This window comes from Suncus etruscus, chromosome 2 (genome assembly GCF_024139225.1).
Source record: "Suncus etruscus isolate mSunEtr1 chromosome 2, mSunEtr1.pri.cur, whole genome shotgun sequence".
Lineage (NCBI taxonomy): Eukaryota > Metazoa > Chordata > Mammalia > Eulipotyphla > Soricidae > Suncus > Suncus etruscus.
The window spans coordinates 84,526,748-84,545,003 of record NC_064849.1 but is presented as its reverse complement, the minus strand read 5'-3'; the positions used below and the strand labels follow the sequence as shown (position 1 = coordinate 84,545,003).

The 18,256-nt window shown below is 37.1% G+C and overlaps 1 protein-coding gene and 1 non-coding gene across 2 annotated transcripts in view; one reads left to right on the top strand and one right to left on the bottom strand.

The window, feature by feature from the left end:
• The window catches only part of FBXL7 (F-box and leucine rich repeat protein 7), a 457,103-nt gene that overhangs the window by 161,428 nt on the left and 277,419 nt on the right, over nt 1–18,256 (top strand). The window lies entirely within an intron of this gene.
• Nucleotides 173–280, bottom strand: LOC126002392 (U6 spliceosomal RNA). The gene has a single exon (XR_007493108.1). It is a non-coding gene; the product is annotated as a U6 spliceosomal RNA (small nuclear RNA).

The following is an 18,256-nucleotide window of genomic DNA, read 5'->3' as shown; positions in this document are numbered from 1 at the left end:
AGATCTTGGATGGATCTGTGACTGAGTGGGACCCCTTGAGAAAATTCAACTTTGTCTATTGTTTTATGGCAGATTTGGAAAGGTGGTAGATGGACGATTTTAATTTTTATTGATAAAATATTGGTTCATAACCCTGTTGTGTTTTCATGTATACAGTTTCTCATATCTATTAAAGAATACAGAATGCCTTGGGAATTCATATATCATCCTTGCCCAGAGGCCATGTTCATCCTATCTATATTGTTTCCATTTGAGTCTTTTATATTGCCAGAGTGAACACTAAAGCACTAAGTTTGGAACTTTAAATCATGCTTTATTTCCCTAGATTGAACAAGACTTGAAAGCTTATGTCAGAGAGTTTAAAGTATCTGCTTCTTTATAAGATAAAGATGATGGAGGTGAAGATGGTCTTGGTTAAGGAAGGGGTGCAGATCTTATATATGAGGTTCAGGTATGTTGATTGAAAACAGTGATCATCAGTGAGTAGATAATCTTTTGTTGGCCACACATGTAAAGGCCAAACAGAAAAAGGATGTGCCTGTATATGTGTCTGACTCTCTATTTCCCATTGAAACCAATGAAAGGAGGGTGACTTTGTTAGGTTAGGTCACCTTCTTGGACTTCTTTCTTTTCCAATATGCCTGAATACTAATGATTTGGAGTGAGATTTCCAGAGAATGTAGCTTTATTAAGTTCTCACTGACTTTCTTTAGGAAATGATTTGGCAGTGTTGTTGAAAATGGTAGGATGCAGAAGGTCACTGGTTCAAATCCCAGCATCCCATATGGTCCCCTGAGCCTGCCGGGGGCGATTTCTGAGTGTAGAGTCAGGAATAACCCCTGAGCATTGCTGGGTGTGACCAAAAAACCAAAAAAAATTGGTAGGATGGTAAAATTCCCATCTTCTCTGCTGAACTTAAGGTGGGAAGGAGAGAGAAATGAGAGAAAGACAGAGAGACAAGTCAGAGACAGAGAAAGAGAGAAACAGAGAGATAGAGACAGAGACAGAGAGACAGAGACATAGAAAGAGATACAGAGAGACAGGGACAGAAAGAGACTGAGAGAGACAGAGAGATGGAGATCGACACACAGAGACAGAAAGTCAAAGAGAGATGAGACAGACATAGATATTCATTCCACCTACCCAAGAGTCTCCAGGGCACTCACTGCAGGAAAGAGAGACAGAGACAGAGAGACAGAGAGCAAAGTAAAAATGTTTTGTTAGTTTTTTGTTTTTACTTATTAAAGCTTTCTCTGTAAGGAAACACTCAGACTCCAGTGTCTTTTGTTTGACTTTGACTTCAGGACACTTGACTATAACGTAGCCCTACTAAGTTGTGTTGTTTTAACAGAATTGATCCTGTAATGAAAGTACTCCTTACTCAATGAGTTTTTATTTTTTTTCAGGAGCTAAAAACAAGGATACTTAGGATGAAGATAAATATCTCCTCCAATTTATGGAAGAGACAGAGGGATTGATATATAGGTAAACTTGATTGTGTGAGAGAACATCTGAGAACATCCATCCTTAGATGGATCCAGGGTAATGGCAGAATAAAAAAGTAAGAGAGGCCAACAAGTTCAGAGAAAATCTTAACACTACTAAAACTTTATATTTCACATGTTCCTTTCCAAACTAGTATATATGAATCCAACTCTTTTCATGGACAAGAATTTCAGGACTCATATATGTTGGTCAGTTTTCCCTATAATCTTGACAAGCTTCTTCATGTGATTGGTTGATTTTGAAATATCTCTTCATGATGGAATCATACCCTGAATAAGAAGGACTTCTGCAGATCCAGCTGACTCATTTCGCAGGACCAGGACAGAAGGCAGATAGTCCTGGTGTCCCAGATGACTGCAACTGTGATTGTGCAGTGGCTGCGGGATGACCTCAGCAATAATGAAAATCCTCTTACCTAGACTGTGGATGGAGCTTTGTGGGTCAAACTACCACTCTGGGGATCCCTCTCCTAAACTTTGACTTACGTGATTTGTTTGGGGTTTCTGGTTATGTTCTACAAGATCTCCTCCTACTGAGAATTAATTGTTAAAAGAAGTGAATACCAACCTATGGGTTCAGGTTGTGGGATAGGAAAGTTGCCCTAAGAGCATTCTCATTTTATGCTGGTATAGAATGCAGTTCCCCAAAATGTGGGGGAGAGGGATTTTCTCTGTAGGGTATAAGGATATGTCAGGGAAGCAAGCTGGCAGCACAGAGGAAGCTGGGCCCTGAGGCTAAGGATGGAGGTCTCAGGCAGGGTTTTGAGAGTGCTATTAACCAGAGCTGTCTGGCTCAATTATCAGTAAGGCCTTTAAGAGAATGTGCTCGGACTAACTTTCTAGTGGGAAGCATCAGAAAAGGCAAATAAGGAGGTGGTCAGCAGCTCAACCTGTCTTAAAATGCCAGATAAGCTCCACAGCCACTTTTTGGTACAATAACTGAAGGGGAAGAGGCACTGAGGACCATAATAATGGGAGCAGTGGGCCAGACAACAGAAACTGGCTGCCCCTTGATTGAGGGGAGGATCATCTTATAGGGACTATAAGGCATAGGCATGTGCCTCTTACTCACCTCTGGAGGGGTCACCAGGGTCCCCTCCCCTTACCTAGACTATTGCAATGAGACTGTAGAGGCCAGTATAGTTGCATGGGGAAGTAATCCCCACTGGGGACTGAATAGGATATGGTTTTATGTATATCAAGGGACTGTCCCACTGTGTGTTTGCCACTGCTTTTGCAAACCCAGTTAAGTTTTACATCATGGTCATTCTCTCACCCCAGGTGTCACACCTGGTGGGAGAGAATGGGTAAGAACAAGTTGAGTATTGTTATCATCTTTACCAGAAAAGGGTTGGTCCCCTTATTCCAGCTCCTGTAGCAACTGGTTCGGTTAACTCTTAGCTCTCCCAATGAGTGGATGCTGATCTGAGAAGATATTATTTTTCTATTGAGAAGTTAGTTGAAGTTGCTCTCCAGAACAGGTGGGGACTAGACTTAGGCTCCAAGGAAACAATGTTTCTATGCTAACAAGTCAGGTGTCACCCATGATACACTACAGCAGGTGAAGACTAGTTTTCAGGGGCAGAAAAGGCAATGGAAAGATTTTGCAGCCAGGTATGAATCACCGTGGAAAAAAACTCTGATTAAGATACTTGTGCTAAGGTCCCATTATGTGCCCACAAATAGGTAAAAGGATGAGGAACCTGAAGGAGAGTTAAAGATTTGACTCAGCTTCATAAGAAGAGGAGGGAATGTTGGGTTTTGATTTCTGAACAAGGAGGGATGCCCTTTTGTAAAGGCCACATAGCAGGCTTCTTCTCAGGTTTTGAGCAGGGAAAGATGCCATTTCGTAAGGGCCACATGGTGTAAGTCATATGCTAGGTCTCCACAAACCTAGTTCCATTAACAGAGCCCATAAACTACCTGGCCATATCAGGTAGCCTATCAGGGAAGGACAAGGGAGCAATAGGAAGGTACCCCTAGACAATAGACAATCATTTTAAAGATCATCAGAAAGTTGGAATCTCCCTATATCCCTCCCCTATATAATCCCTTTATGACCTTGATCGGGGCTCATCTCCTTTGGGAGATGGCCCTGGATGGTCAGTATGAGAGCTTTTTGGCAGATGGACTAAGTATTAAGCTTTAAAAATCTTGCATTTAAAAAAAATAAATAAATCCAGCATGTAATTTGTTGTTACCCTTTCCATCTATTTATACCTTTCCTTGGTACAAATATTCATGATATGATCGCATGTCTCCTTAGCTTGTTTTTGCAGATGACAACTTATCTTTGTAATGTGCTTATTTGTTTTTATTCTATAGAAAATTTACAGATTTGAAATTTCTTTCCATCAACAAAATAACTTGGCTGCATCATTCACTTGCAAATGACAACGTAATAGCCTGGCCAATAGCCTGGTCTTCCTTTCAAATAGAGAATTTTAGCTTATTTATGCTTGTTCTCTGTTCTAATAATCATCCACAAGTGATTACTTCATTCATTTATGTTTCTCAGAAACTTTAAAGTCTTGGAATCATTGAGACTTAATGGGAATATACAGAGGTGAGAAGAGTAGATGGTTAGGAAATTTGAGTAATCCAACAATTCTTTGTGTGATGTTGGTAATATTCAACTTTCCTTCACTTACGAAATTAGTAAACAGTACTTATTTCATATGGATGACATCGGTTTAGTTAAGGTCACATCTGGTTTTGAGTATCACTAAAAAGTAGGAATGATTAATGCTTTGTGAGAAACTACATTTATCTAGTTACTTCCAATTTAATCTATTTAATATCTAAAGAAAGTAACTTTATCGTTGCCTTCATTTAACAAATGAAGAAACTAAGGCAAAGAGAGAAAGGATCTTGCCTTTTGTTCTATCACTAAATTGTGATCAATTAATGAATTGTAGGAGCTGGTGAGGTGGCGCTAGAGGTAAGGTGTCTGCCTTGCACGTGCTAGCCAGGAAGGACCGTGATTCGATCCCCAGGTGTCCCATATGGTCCCCCCAAGCCAGGGGCGATTTCTGAGCGCTTAGCCAGGAGTAACCCCTGAACATCAAATGGGTGTGGCCCGAATAACCAAAAAAAAATTTAATGAATTGTAGTCAACCTGTCTCCAGGTTGGAACAGTGATAGGAAATAATTTTTACCAAGTTTAGCTGGATTAAGACTTGAAAACCATATCCAACAGTTGCCTCTATGGCTGTGGTAGGGGCTGAGCAGATAGATTCTACTCCTGTAATGGAAATTAGACATTCTCTTAGGCTGAGTTTAGCCTTCAGATTGTTTTCAGCTGTTTTGGAGCCTTAATATTGCTGAATATGTTTAAACACCACTTTGTTGATTTGACTCCTTTTGTTTTTTTTTAAATCCTCTAAAATTCTCTCTCTGTTTTAATGTTAATGATGTGTTACCATGTGATACTAATTCACCCCACACATTGAGATTTCCATTCTAATACTGATGGGCAAAGATGACATCACTTGGGGAGTATATGAACAAGTAACACTCCCTCAAAGTCTAGGGTTTGGGAAGGGCTTGATAAATTCTAAAGTTTAGTAAAAAATTAGATCATTACTTTAGAAACTGAAATTTCCAGGGATAACAAATATATACTCACTAGACCCATTGGTTCCAAGCACAAAACAGGCCACATTGAATTTGGTCTTTATGTTTTAAGTGACACAAATTAAAGTTGCCTGTGGCATCTCTGATTAAGAATGAAGAATTTTTGCGGCCAGAGCAGTGGTGCAAGCAGTAAGGCATCTGCCTTGCCAGCGCTAGCCTAGGACGGACCACGGTTTGATCCCCTGGCATCCCATATGGTTCCCCAAGCCAGGAGTGATTTATGAATGCATAACAGGAGTGTGCCCCCCCCCAAAATTAGAATTCTTATTCATTCTAATTATTCTTATTTATTCTTAATATTTTATTAGTAGTAATTATTTTTATTAATTCAAATTAAGAATCAATGGAAATCGTACATTGAATCGACTTGGACTAACTTCTGAATAGAAGCAAGATGGCAGTGCAAGAATTAGATTCTGTAGATGAGACTTTAGAATAGCAAGAGTTGGGTCAATCCTTACTATGTATTTATTACTTACAAAGAGATTCCACAAATAATTGCTTTTGATCCTCACAAATTAGTATGACTTTGATAGGATATGCAGCATAATCCAGTTTTCCAATGGGATAATGAAATCATCGAAAAAACAGAGGCATGAATGTTCTACTATGGAATAAAGACAAGCGTCTGACACTGTCTGTATTCTTATCACCATGTGGCATTGCTTACAGTTGAGTTTCAAATCCAGATAACAAAGTCTAAACTCCAGGAAACAAAAAGATTAAATAGATAAAAAACAACAACAACAACAACATGGAATTCTGAAAAAGCAATGCTTAGGAGAATCCAAGGGTATCATAGTAGATTAAAGTAATTTTTCCTTCTCATGATTATCACTTATTAATATTATAAAACTGTTGACAACAACAAAGGTCTCTCCTCAAAGTAAATAAAAATGTTTCTGTGGTTTATGGGCCACACTTAGTGATGCTTACTCTTGGCTCTGCACTCAGGAATTATTCCTTGTGGGCTCAGGGGATCATATTGGATGCAAAGAATTGATCCTGGGTCAGCCACGTGCAAGGCAACCCCCCCCCCACTGTAATATCTCTCCAACCCTATCCCCAAATTTCAAAAAAATTCAATTAAGGTACCAGTGATAGTAGGAGAGAAAAAAGAGAAACCTTAGCATTTATTGAAGATGAGATGCTTTGGCATCTCAGAGAATGCTAGTAAGACTATATGTTTCTTCAATTTTACTATAACTCATGTAAGTGATATTTTTTGCAGGTGTATAAACATATGATAAGTTTATTAATAAAGAGGTACTTTTCTATGGTTCTAGCAGCAAAATGTATGTCTCAACTGAAATTTGAAGTATCTGTTGTTTCTACTTCTCCTGTTAACTCCCTAAATCTTGGAAATATTTAAAATATGATAATATGCATTATATAAATATCAATTATACATTATAAATGTTTGCTACCTACACACATATATAATAAAGCAAATAGGAAGAGCCTTGAAGGAAAAACCATATTTTGAATATGTGTTTCTCCATTTTCTCACTACTCCTTGTTAACAAATTTAGTTTGCACTAAACACATTGATGATAACTGTGACCAGTGTATGTTGAAGCATGTTTTCATTCATTTTCCATCTGTTCAAAAACTGAAGTTGGTTTGTTGAAACAGGCAGTGGCATATCTTTGAAGACCACATTTTTCCAAGTATGGGTGAAAAGGTCAGGTGCCTCCAGTCTCTGAAGTGACCTCTCCTGAAACATGCATGGAGAAGTGGCAAGATCTAGCTGTTGGATTTTTGTGAAGGTTTCTCCTCTAGGAACTTGGCTATGTCTACTTTCAAAACTCTGGAATGTTCCTCTGGTGATTGTTTTTATCTGGTCTATAATAGTTCAGAATTCAGAGTGCCAAGGGGTTCAGGATAGTTTTCAGTCGATTGATGGGGCACATTACTGCCAGCTAATATCTCTATTATGGACTTTCATGCACATTTCTGTAACCTCATTTTTCCACGAAAGCTCTTTCACCACAGTAAAATTTCCATGTGTTCCATTCTCTAGCCTTATGACCTATTATTGAAGACTTCTGTTGAACGATGACTTCCAGCTGAAATGATCTTCCCCAGAAACTATGGAGAAATGACCACTTGAACCAAGAGCTCAATAACTGTTTTATTGTGTCAGACTGTGCTCATCAGAGTCCTCGCCAAGTCAATTTCAACTGTTGGTTTTTTGAGGGGAATTGGATTTGTTCTTAGGTTTTTTAAAAAACTGGCCATATAGTCATGTCTTTTCTTGATATGCTTAATTTTCTTTTTTGAATGTAGTGTACAGACACAGTGACATGAACAATTTAATTGATCAATTTAGTTGATCAGATTGTGTATTATTGGTGTACATTTTGATATGAACATGCTTTGTAATAATGAAATGATACCTAGGGAACAATAGACCAGTAAAAGAAGATGCACACGAGGAGATCTTGAATATTTAAAAAAATGAAAGAAAGAAGCTCATGTCTTGATGACTTTGACTTAGCTGGTTAAACTTGTCTTAATTCCTTCTCCCATGTGTGTGCTTAGACAAGAATATTTGTTTCTGGCAGTGTTTAGCCATTCAAAGGCAGTTTCATGGTTTGCTTTTGAGATGTTTTCTTGCTCTTCCAAAGGTATAACCACAGAATTGCTCTGTACCATCTAAATAAGAATATATGAGTGGGTTTATTTTTGCTATCATCTCAATCTAGATGTGAAAGTTTGATATCAAATATTTCTAGGCCCTATTATTAGTCCTTACCCATCTTTTTCTCTGTTTTCCCACTTTGTATTTGGGGCTGCTTCAATTTTTTCCCTGTAGCATACACTTCACTTGGTCTCTTGAGCCAACCTCTGCATTGGTTGAAGTGTTTTAAGGAATTTCAACAGAGTTGTCAGGGCTTTTTTCACCAAATTAAATCTATTTTTATCTGGTTCTCACCTCGTCGAGTCCTCAATTGGATAGCTACATGGTTCCAACAGAAATGTAGCAGGGCAATGTGGCATTAATACAAAGACAGATGAATTGAGAAGTAGGACAGAGTGCAGTTGAGAAAAAGGCAGTGGAGTGCTGACAGAGCTACCATGTCAGTTCAGTGGGGGAAGGACATTCTTCACAACAAAGAGTGCTGGGAAAGCTGGAGAGACATGTGCAATGATTAACTGATCTTTAGGCACACTGCATATACACAGTAACTGAAAATAGATCATAAACTAAAATGTAAGCGGGAGACCAAACACAAGCCAAAAGTCCCACTCTTCACAAGAGAACATAGGAAATGAGAGTGACTTTGCCAAGTGTATTTGCCCAGACTTAGGAAGAAATGTACAAGTTCATAAGAGTAATAATTAGATGGCTTATTCAAGTTAAAACCTTGGCTTAAAAAAAAAAATAAAAGCTGCTCAGGGGCCTGAGCTATATAGCACGAACAGTAGGGCATTTGCCTTGCACTTGGCCAACCCAGATTTGATCTCTGGCATCCCCACCCATCCACCCACCCCAGCCTGCCAGGAATAATTTCTTAGTGCAGAGCCAGCAGTAACCTCTGATCACTGACAGGTATGGTCACAAAACAAAAATAAATAAACTAATACAAAAAAAAGAGAAGCTGTTAAAACAGCAAAAAAGCAAGCAGCTCCAGAGTAAAAGAAGACATTTGCAAAGCATATCCAAAGAGGACTAAGTCAAGTACAAAAAAAAAATCACTTAACTCAATAACAAAAAGATCCTACAGGAAGGGATAGACTCTTGACTACAGAAGATAGGTAAATGGCACAAAGTAAGGAGAAAATGCTAAAAAAAACGAGTCATTGGAAAATTCCTAACTAAAGACTTTTAATTAGGACTCACTACAGATCTGCTAGAATGGCTAAGATCATGAAGATGAAAAAGATTTAATATATGAGATATGGTCTAGTGTGTGCAACACTAGAATTCCCACTATTAGCCAAAAATAACTTGTCAGTTTCTGAAACAGAAATTTAAACATGTACCTACTGTATAACTTGTGATTGCCTCTGGAAGAATTTACCCCAAATAACTGAAGTATTTGTCTATGCAAAGGTTGTATATTACTATTCATATTAGCTTTGTTTATAGATGGATAGAATTGGAAATTATTCAGGTTTTGTTATAAATTCAGTAGTCATAATACAGGATATGAACATGAAAGAAATAAAATAATAACAAAGGAGTGAAAAGTAAGTCACAGAGATACATGTTTCAACTGGACAACTCTTATAAGAATCAATTCTCATAGAAAAGAATCCAAACAAAATTAAGTTGTATGATTTGATGATATTTTAGAGAATGCACCTTAATTTTAGTGACCTATAGCATGTTCCTGGTTGCCTAGAAACCTTGAGGAGTGAGAGAGTACAGAGTGATTATAACAGGCCCCCTGGAAATTTCTGGCAGGTAACAGTGATATGTAAGATGATGGTCAAATTATCTTATTTGATTATGGTTATGGTTTCAAAGATACTTTAAATATCATGACTGTTACCATGGTGTTTTTTTTAAATATTTGCCCTTTAGATGTTATGTCTCAGTAATTAGACTGGGAAATAATTTAACTACTATGATTGGAGTGATGGTATATTTAGCTAATAGAAATTTTTGTTTGTTTTTGGACCACACCTAGCAAAACTCAGGAATTCCTCTTAGCCCTATGCTTGGGCTTTACTCCTCCTGGCAAGAAAGCACTTTACCCACTATTCTAGTTCTAGGCCCAAAAGAAGTTTTTAAAAACTAGACTGTGGTTCTCTTTTTACCTGGCATTTTGTTCTAGCAAATATCTTGCCTATGCTACTTTTTTTTTTTTTTTTTTGATATTTGGGTCACACCCTGGCTCTGTGCTCAGAAATCGCTCTTGACAGGCATGGGGAACTACATGGGATGCCGGGATTCGAACCACTGTCAGTCAGGTTGGTTGCATGCAAAGCAAATGCCCTACTGCTGTGCTATCTCTTTGGCCCTTGCTCATGCTTTAGTACAATATTGTGGCTCCTGGTAAGACCTATTTCAATCTTTCTCAGGGTATTGCATTGTCTGATACGATTAGAAATTTTGTTTTTGCCTGTCTTTTTCTTTTTGTGAATTTTGCCTACCAGTGCTTTCTCCTTTCCTGGCTTTCCTTTCCCTAATGGGCAATGCATTTATTTCCTGTTGACTCCTGTGCTATTCTGGCACCATTGTATAGCTGTGTAGTAGTTATTGCTTTTGCTTTCTAAAGTAATGTTTGCCACATGACACATTTTCTAGATTGCTGGATGCTCCCACTCACCCATCCTACACTTGTCCCTCATTGATCAGTGTCTTTTCTAGACACTAACTCCTGAAATATGACCTATTCTTGCCTAAGGCCTGGCATTACTTCAAAATGTTAAAAAGCATTGTCATAATACAATACTTGGTAAGTTGTGTTGAGTGCTACAAAATTGTTTATAATCTCTAAGTAGGTTTAGTTTTCAATGAAATATGAAGTTTTCTTTGATATTTGATTTTTAAGGCCAACCCTTCATTTTACTTCATTTTATCATTTATTGAGAAGGAAATTTTGTTTACTTTGTTTTGATTATACTTCAGCTCCATTTCCCCTCTTTCCTCTTCTGTGGGTTACTTTGTCTGAACTCAATGAGATTTAAATATAAATGTCAACAGAGGTTTTTATTTATTTATTTATTTACTTATTTTTGCACAATTGACTTAATCTGCAGATCTTTTTTGTGCCTTACCCTCTCATTCTGCCCTAGTGGTAGCTATAGTTCCCTGTCTCCTTCATCACAAAGATGGTTAAAAAAAGTGACAACCCATTTGCTTCTTTTGCTGGGATGTAAATTCCTGGTTTTCCTGGTAGTGATTACTTACTTAGAGATGTTGAGTCTCTGGTTAAGTACCCTCAGACATGTAGATAAAGCCATTAAATAGAGACTGCCTGTACTAAGAAATCATTCCTGAAGTTATTTGGGTCATCTTTTTACATCACATATATTTCTTCTATCTTTTTTTTCTGAGTCCAAAGGCCCTGTAACTAATATCATATACCATTGCCCCAATCTGGTGTTTAATACACAATATGTTAAGCCTATTTCATGATGTATTTGAAAATTTCTGCTCTTAGTCACATGAAAGAAGTACCTTTTAGATTTTGGTTAACAATTTAGCTGGAATTGTTGCTCATGTTTATTCAGATTCTCTTGCCAAAGACTTTGTGGCTTATGGGCTTGATTTCCATGATTAGAATTATCTGGAAGATAAAAAGGTTATCAAAATTTACCAAGCAACTTTAGCGTTCTTGGTTCAATATTCTGCAATACTATTCAATCTCTTGAGGAACAGAAATAAAATCAAAGAAGTAATGCTGTAAAGACCACTGGCCAGAGCAAAGTGGAACATGAAGCCAAGTTTAACTTGTTAAAAATGTCTTTGCAGGCTGGGGGGGGGGCAGGGGTTGATGGTATGAGATGCATTCCAGGAACATTGGTGGAGGGAGTTCTTTGACACTGGTGGTGATATTAACCCTGATACAATGTATGTCTGAAACCCAACTATGTAGAACTTTGTAAATCACAATGCTTGCAATTAAAAAAAAAGTCACATATCATGGGAAAGAAAGTTAATAGAATAAAGTAAGTCTCATTTATCCATGTATCTGCACTGAATATATTTATATTGATATAAGCTTTTTCTGTTGGGAACTTCTGTACAGAAGCTTCTAGAAATTAGGTATGCTTTCAGTGTCCTTGCCTTTGCATGACCAAACCAATTTCACTCTACTTTAGTGTGGTGTTTATGTAGAGTAACTTGCCCCATTTTACTGAAAACATGAACAACTGTGACTCAAATTGGGAGAACCAGTAAACATTATTTAGCAACAATGAACCTGCCAACACATGAAAATAAAGTTTATGGTCATGCAAATGCCCATTTCACTAGTGTCAAATACATCCTAAAGTGAACTAATTAGACAAGTAAAGTGGTGCTCATTCCCACAGACAGCAGAACCAATTACTTCTTAGAGAAGGGTTTGCTTACTTTTGCACTAGGGCAAAGGCCTGTTAATCCTTGAAATAAACTCCTAAATCGTTCTCCAAATTAAGCTATTTGAAATAGGCAATTCAGAGATAGTTACCTTGGCATGCAAATAGGAGGGCCTTTAATTAGACTCATTATCATCATAGAGATACAACCTGGGAATCTTTGAGTGCAAGGACTAGATCTCAGAATTATGCTCTGTTGCTGGATTCTCTGTAGGAGGGAAATTTTAAAAACAGCATCCAAGGAAAACCCACTATTTCTTTTTAACCTATACGCTTATTGCCAGCCATAGGCCACGCAAATGTCTGATGTATATGCAGTGATATTTTAATATTTTTAATGTCTAATACTTCTGGCTCATTTTTGTTTTGAATGCCATACCTGAAGGACTCAAGATTATTTAAAGGACTGAAGATCTATTTCCCCAGTTACATCTCTGAAATAGAGAAACTTTCTGATTAGAAAAACAGATGCCTACATTGGCTGCTTAAAACACTGAACTGTGATAAATTATTCCCGATTTTTGGTGGTTTTTCTTTTGTGTGTATTGGATACATTTTGGAAGGATAAAACCTTTGGCTTTTAGATCTTCAAATATGACTTTTAGAAATGTTGTCTTAGACAATCAATGAAATATTGAAAACTATAAATTCATTTTTGTTTGCATGCTACATACATGCTGAGAAGTTTCTCAGAAAGTGGCTCAAAATTGATCCTACTGTACACTGTCATAGAGCTAGTTTTAACAGAATACCTGGCTTCAGAAATATCCTTTTCCTTGGGGTTCATATTCAGATGATAGAGATATTGCCACACATTTCCATGCCAAGATACAAGTGAGTAGTTAGTTAAAATAAACAGCTGCTTTACTTATTTTTATGGTTTAAGAATTTGTTATAGACATATAACATTTGACTAGGTCAAGCAGAGCAAAATGTTTTTTGACCAACGAACTACATTTTCTCAGTTTGTCTGAAGCCTATTTTCAGGGTGTTTCTGATAGCACTGTTTATTGTTCATATGTGTCAATCATTTTCCAATGCCTTGAAAGATCTTAGTCTACCTTTGAAGGTTGGAGTTTTAGATCATGAAAAACATAATAGACAACAAGTACAACAAGTACATATAACGCTAACTAACTCTATTTAGAGATGGAGATGATAAATCAAGAAGGTAAATTGGCTTTGAAAACCTTAAAGCTCATAATGTTCTGTCCAAAATTTTCCTAATCAAACTCACATATAGCAGTCGATATTACTGGCCTAGATTTGAGCCCTGGACTCATTACAGAGCACCTTCACTTGACAGAACTAAGCTGTTGTTGATAGCAATTGTTATTGCTATCATTTTATTGGATGATCAAAGCTATTTTAATGAGCTTGTGCTTGTGAACCTTATTTTGTGTTTGAGATTCTTACTTTGCTCAAACTACAATAAACTTTTTATTTGGCGGGGTGGGCCACACCCAGCAATACTCAGAGGTTACTCCTGAATCTGTATTCAGAAATTCCTTCTGGTAGGCTCTGGGAACCATAAGAAATACTGGGGAGCAAACCTGGATCCATCTTGGGTCAACTGCATGGAAGGCAAATGACCTACCACTGTGCTATCACTCTGAACTTAAAAAAAAGTATTTTTTTAAAGGGCCAAAGTGATGCATATGACTATCTTACATTTGGGGAAAAGCGGGTAAAGAGGTGGTGTGATACAGTTCTTATGCTTATGTTGGAAATACAGGTTTTCCCATTGTCTTTTGGGTTTTTCTTGTGGTGTGTGGGTCCCCAGGCATCTTTCCATCCCATCCCCAGATCTTCTTCAGAGTGGCAAAAGATTTGTGGCAGGGAGGTCCTGGAAGGGTTCTTGCATTGAGGATACTTTTAGACCTAAGTCCGGTTTCAGGTAACAGTCCACGTTAGGGGGAGTTGGTGGGGAGGGCCTCGCAGCATGGATCCGCAGGGGAGTTGGCTGCCTTTTCTTGCAGGAGATGAGGTGTGGGTTTGACTGGGTGTCCTCTCGACTGGGTGCTGGATAATGGTTCGTTGGGGTAGGAGGTCAATCTTGATGCCTAATAGTAAGATAGTCATATGCATCACTTTGGCCCTTTAAATACTTTGCTACCTCACTTAAAAAAAAAAAATCTGGCCTACATATACATATGTAAGCACATACATTTTTGATACCTATTTTTTTATTTATTATTTTTTCATCTTTTTTTTTGGGTATGTAACCTGTTTCTGTTTTCCCCTTTTGACCACCCCCAAATGCACCAACAATATAAGGTAGCACCATTTCCCCCTGCAAAGGCACACTAAAATAAAGGGGGATTCTTACATAAATATATATATATATATATATATATATATATATATATATATATATATATATCAAAAAAAAGAGAGCTCTTATCTATTAGAGATAGGAACTCATAGTTGTTTACAATAGAGGGATATCTCCTACCTTGAAAATATGTCATGTGGAATTAACTTAGACATCAGGTGTTTAGATACCATCAATCCAGCCTTGAACCCTGGATCCCAGACACAGGAACGACACAGTCCTTCACAACTGCTACAGGAAACAAATCCCACCTGGGACAGCCGCAATACTGCGAGGCCACCAACAAATGCCAGCTCTAATATGACATCCTGACAACGAAGAAAATGGGAACAACTTGACCTAAGTGAAGGTTATCCTACCTTTCTAGCTAACGACAAGACAAAATCAGAAGACTTGTCACCCTTTGGAAGGCCCAAAAGCCAAGATTTCGGGTTACAGATGACTGCTGCTAGAACCATGACCAGACTGTATACAGCTTGGGACCAATAAAAAAGCCCTAACCTAGGGTTTGAACTACGATCTGCACAATGAACATGATCCCCAGATTCAAAGGTCTGGCAGAGACCATTGTAATGGAATGGGGCTTCTGGAAGCACAAAGAAAGACACTGTCCTAGGTGCCATCCTAGCTTCAGTGCAAAGACCAAGATCACCAACCACAGAAGATGAACTAAAATGACAATGATGGAACAGAACTTCTAGAACCACGAAGACTGACTTCATCATAACTCCCACCGCAGGATCTGTGCAGATACTGAGATCCCTAGTCACAGAGGCCTGATAGTATCACCCAGGACAGAGCAGAGGTCTTACAAACACCACAAAAGCACCACCAGGAGAGTAAGTGATCCTGAACAGAGTCTATAGTTGATCCCATGACAATACACTCCAAGGGCGGAGAAACCCCATATCTCTTAGGCCAAGTGAATTCCTTTTCGAATGACCCCAATATTTACTGTGCCTGGGCAGGAGGGGAAAAAAAAAAAAGCACAAATCATTATTTTTTATATATATTATTTTATTTTCATTTATTATTATTATTTTTATTTACCCATCTATTTTTGGCCAATTTCTCTGTTTGGGTGTGATAATTGAAGTTGTCCCCAGTTATACTTATTCTTTCTCTTCCTTTCTGTTCTTCCTTTGTATGCTATGCCATGTTTCCTATATCAAGACCATGACATTTTCTTGTTTGTTTATTTGCTTGTTTTGTTTTGTTTTGTGTTTATTTTTGTGGGTTTTTATTTTTTTTTGTTTGTTTTGTTTTGTTTTGTTTTTTGGTGCTTGTGCTTATTGTTGGAGCCCTCACGGGATATTTGACACTTCTTTTTGTACTGGTGGAATGTTTCACCTTTTTTCTCTCCTTCATTTCTCAAACCGATGTTGAAAACCTCTGGAAGAATTCCACTTATTTTCGGCGTATTAGACTTTTACCCCAGTTTATTACTTTTCTCTCCTTTAAACAAAACCACGTAACTTGAACTAGTTAGTCCTGCCCCCCCAATTAGAGGGGGAAACAAGGGAGACACCAGGACCAAAGAGGTGCAAGACTACTATGCAGTAGGCTAGATACAGAGGAGACCACACATCCTAGCTACCCTGGGGGTGAGGGAAGAGGATATGGGTGGTAGGACAAAAACGGAGGTGTAGGGAGGACAATTTGGTGATGGGAATTCCCCCTGATTTTATGTAAATATGTACCTAAAATATCATTGTCAACAATATGTAAGCCACTATGATCAAAAATAAATAAAAAAAATAAAAAAAAAGTATTTTTTTATGAATAAAAACTTCTTTGTTCATGTCTTCAACCCTGAATTCATTTATAAATTTGAGCTTTTGGTTTTGGGTGAAAATAGAGTAGATTTCATATTGAGTATCAGATAATCTCAATACTTACTAAGGATATAAATTTTTAGGTGTAGTTAGAAATAAACTTACTAAAATTGTGAATGCAAAGAGTCATCTGAATCCCAGTGATAAGGTTATGTCAGGTTTTGCTATAACATTGTTTTGTAAGTAGTAAGAGTGTAAATATATGCATATATATTGATTATGGTAAGCATATTTGAACTGAATGTTACCTAATATGTGCAATTTGAGAAGAGACTAAATTCAGTGACTGAGACACTTTAGGAAAAAGTTTTGTGTCCTACCAAATTCATTTTATATAAAAGATTAAACTATTCCAGAGCAGTCTGGGAAATACTTGCATAAAGGGTAAATTGTACATTTTATGTAATGTGTAATCAGGTAAAGTTAGAGAAATACTCTAAATTGATATTATAAAAGTGGAAATGAGAAAGACCGATTCTTAATAATGTGGGAATAAAGCCATGAAATACTAGGAATGAATATGAAGAAACTATAAAATTATATTGAAAGATATTTAAAAAACCAAATAAATGGAAAACTAGTCCTTGTTCTGGATAGGAATATTTAATATCATAAAAATGTCACTCTTTGAAATTAACATATAAATTGAATACAGTTCTAATTAGAATTCTTTTCCACTACTCCTTTGGAATGCATAAGTCATTCTTGAATGTACATGGAAGAATAAACATGAAAATTGCCAAGAAAATTTAAAAAATGAGCAATAGCAAAGAAACTTTTCCTACCAAATGTGAAAATGTAGTATAAAGCAACCTTAAACAACAACTTTTATAGACAAATATAAAATATATAGCATTATAATTCATTAAATAAATGATGCAATATATAATTAATAAAATTGGATGAACTGGCTATACTTTTGAGACATATTGAAAATGTTATTTACTTTCACTATATGATAACAAATTCCAGATAAAGAAAAAACCTCAATGCAAAAATATTAGACTATGTAGTTCTGAAGGATACCACAAGAGAATATTTAGAAAATCATCTTTTGTGATTAATATTTTAAAGCAAGATCAAAGTCAGAAAGCCATAAGTTAAAAGCTACATGCTTGATTTTATGAAATTCAAAAGCATATGTGAAACAAAAATACCATGAAATAATACCTTAAATATTTTCTAGTTCTCCTATAACTTTTGAATATCATTTAGATGTTTGGGTAAGTTTCTTCTTTCTACATTCTTCTTACTTGATATAGAATCGTGAAATTCATTCTCCCAGACACGCCTACAACTAGAGTTAAAACTTTGGACTCATGATTAAGATATACTCATTATAAGTAGTACAGCATATAGTACATTTGCCTTAATTTGGACCAACCCTGTTTTGATCCCCCAGCATCCCATATGGCCCATTGGCACCATCAAGAGTAATTCACGAGTTCAAGTGCAGAGCTAGTAGTAAGCCTTGAGTACTACAAATTCTACCCAAAAATATCTATTATGTGCTCTCACTTAAGAAAATATGTGGGACTATAGTGATAGCACAGTGAATAGGGTGCTTGCATACAGCTGACCTGAGTTCAATCAAGGGCATTCCATATAATTCCCTGAGGATCCCCGAGGATCTCAATGCAGAGCCAGGAGTAACTGCTGAGCATTGCTGGGAGTGGTAAAAAAAAAAAGAAGAAGGAGGAGGAGGAGGAGGAGGAGGAGGAGGAGGAGGAGGAGGAGGAGGAGGAGGAGGAGGAGGAGGAGGAGGAGGAGGAGAAGAAGATAAATAAAAAATGAGATAAAACAGAAAAGACTTCAGAAGTTAAGTCTGGAATTACAGCATCTATCTTTTATTGGAATTAACCAAGACAGTAACATCCTCTATGGAAGTGATTGGGAGAGAACAAGGT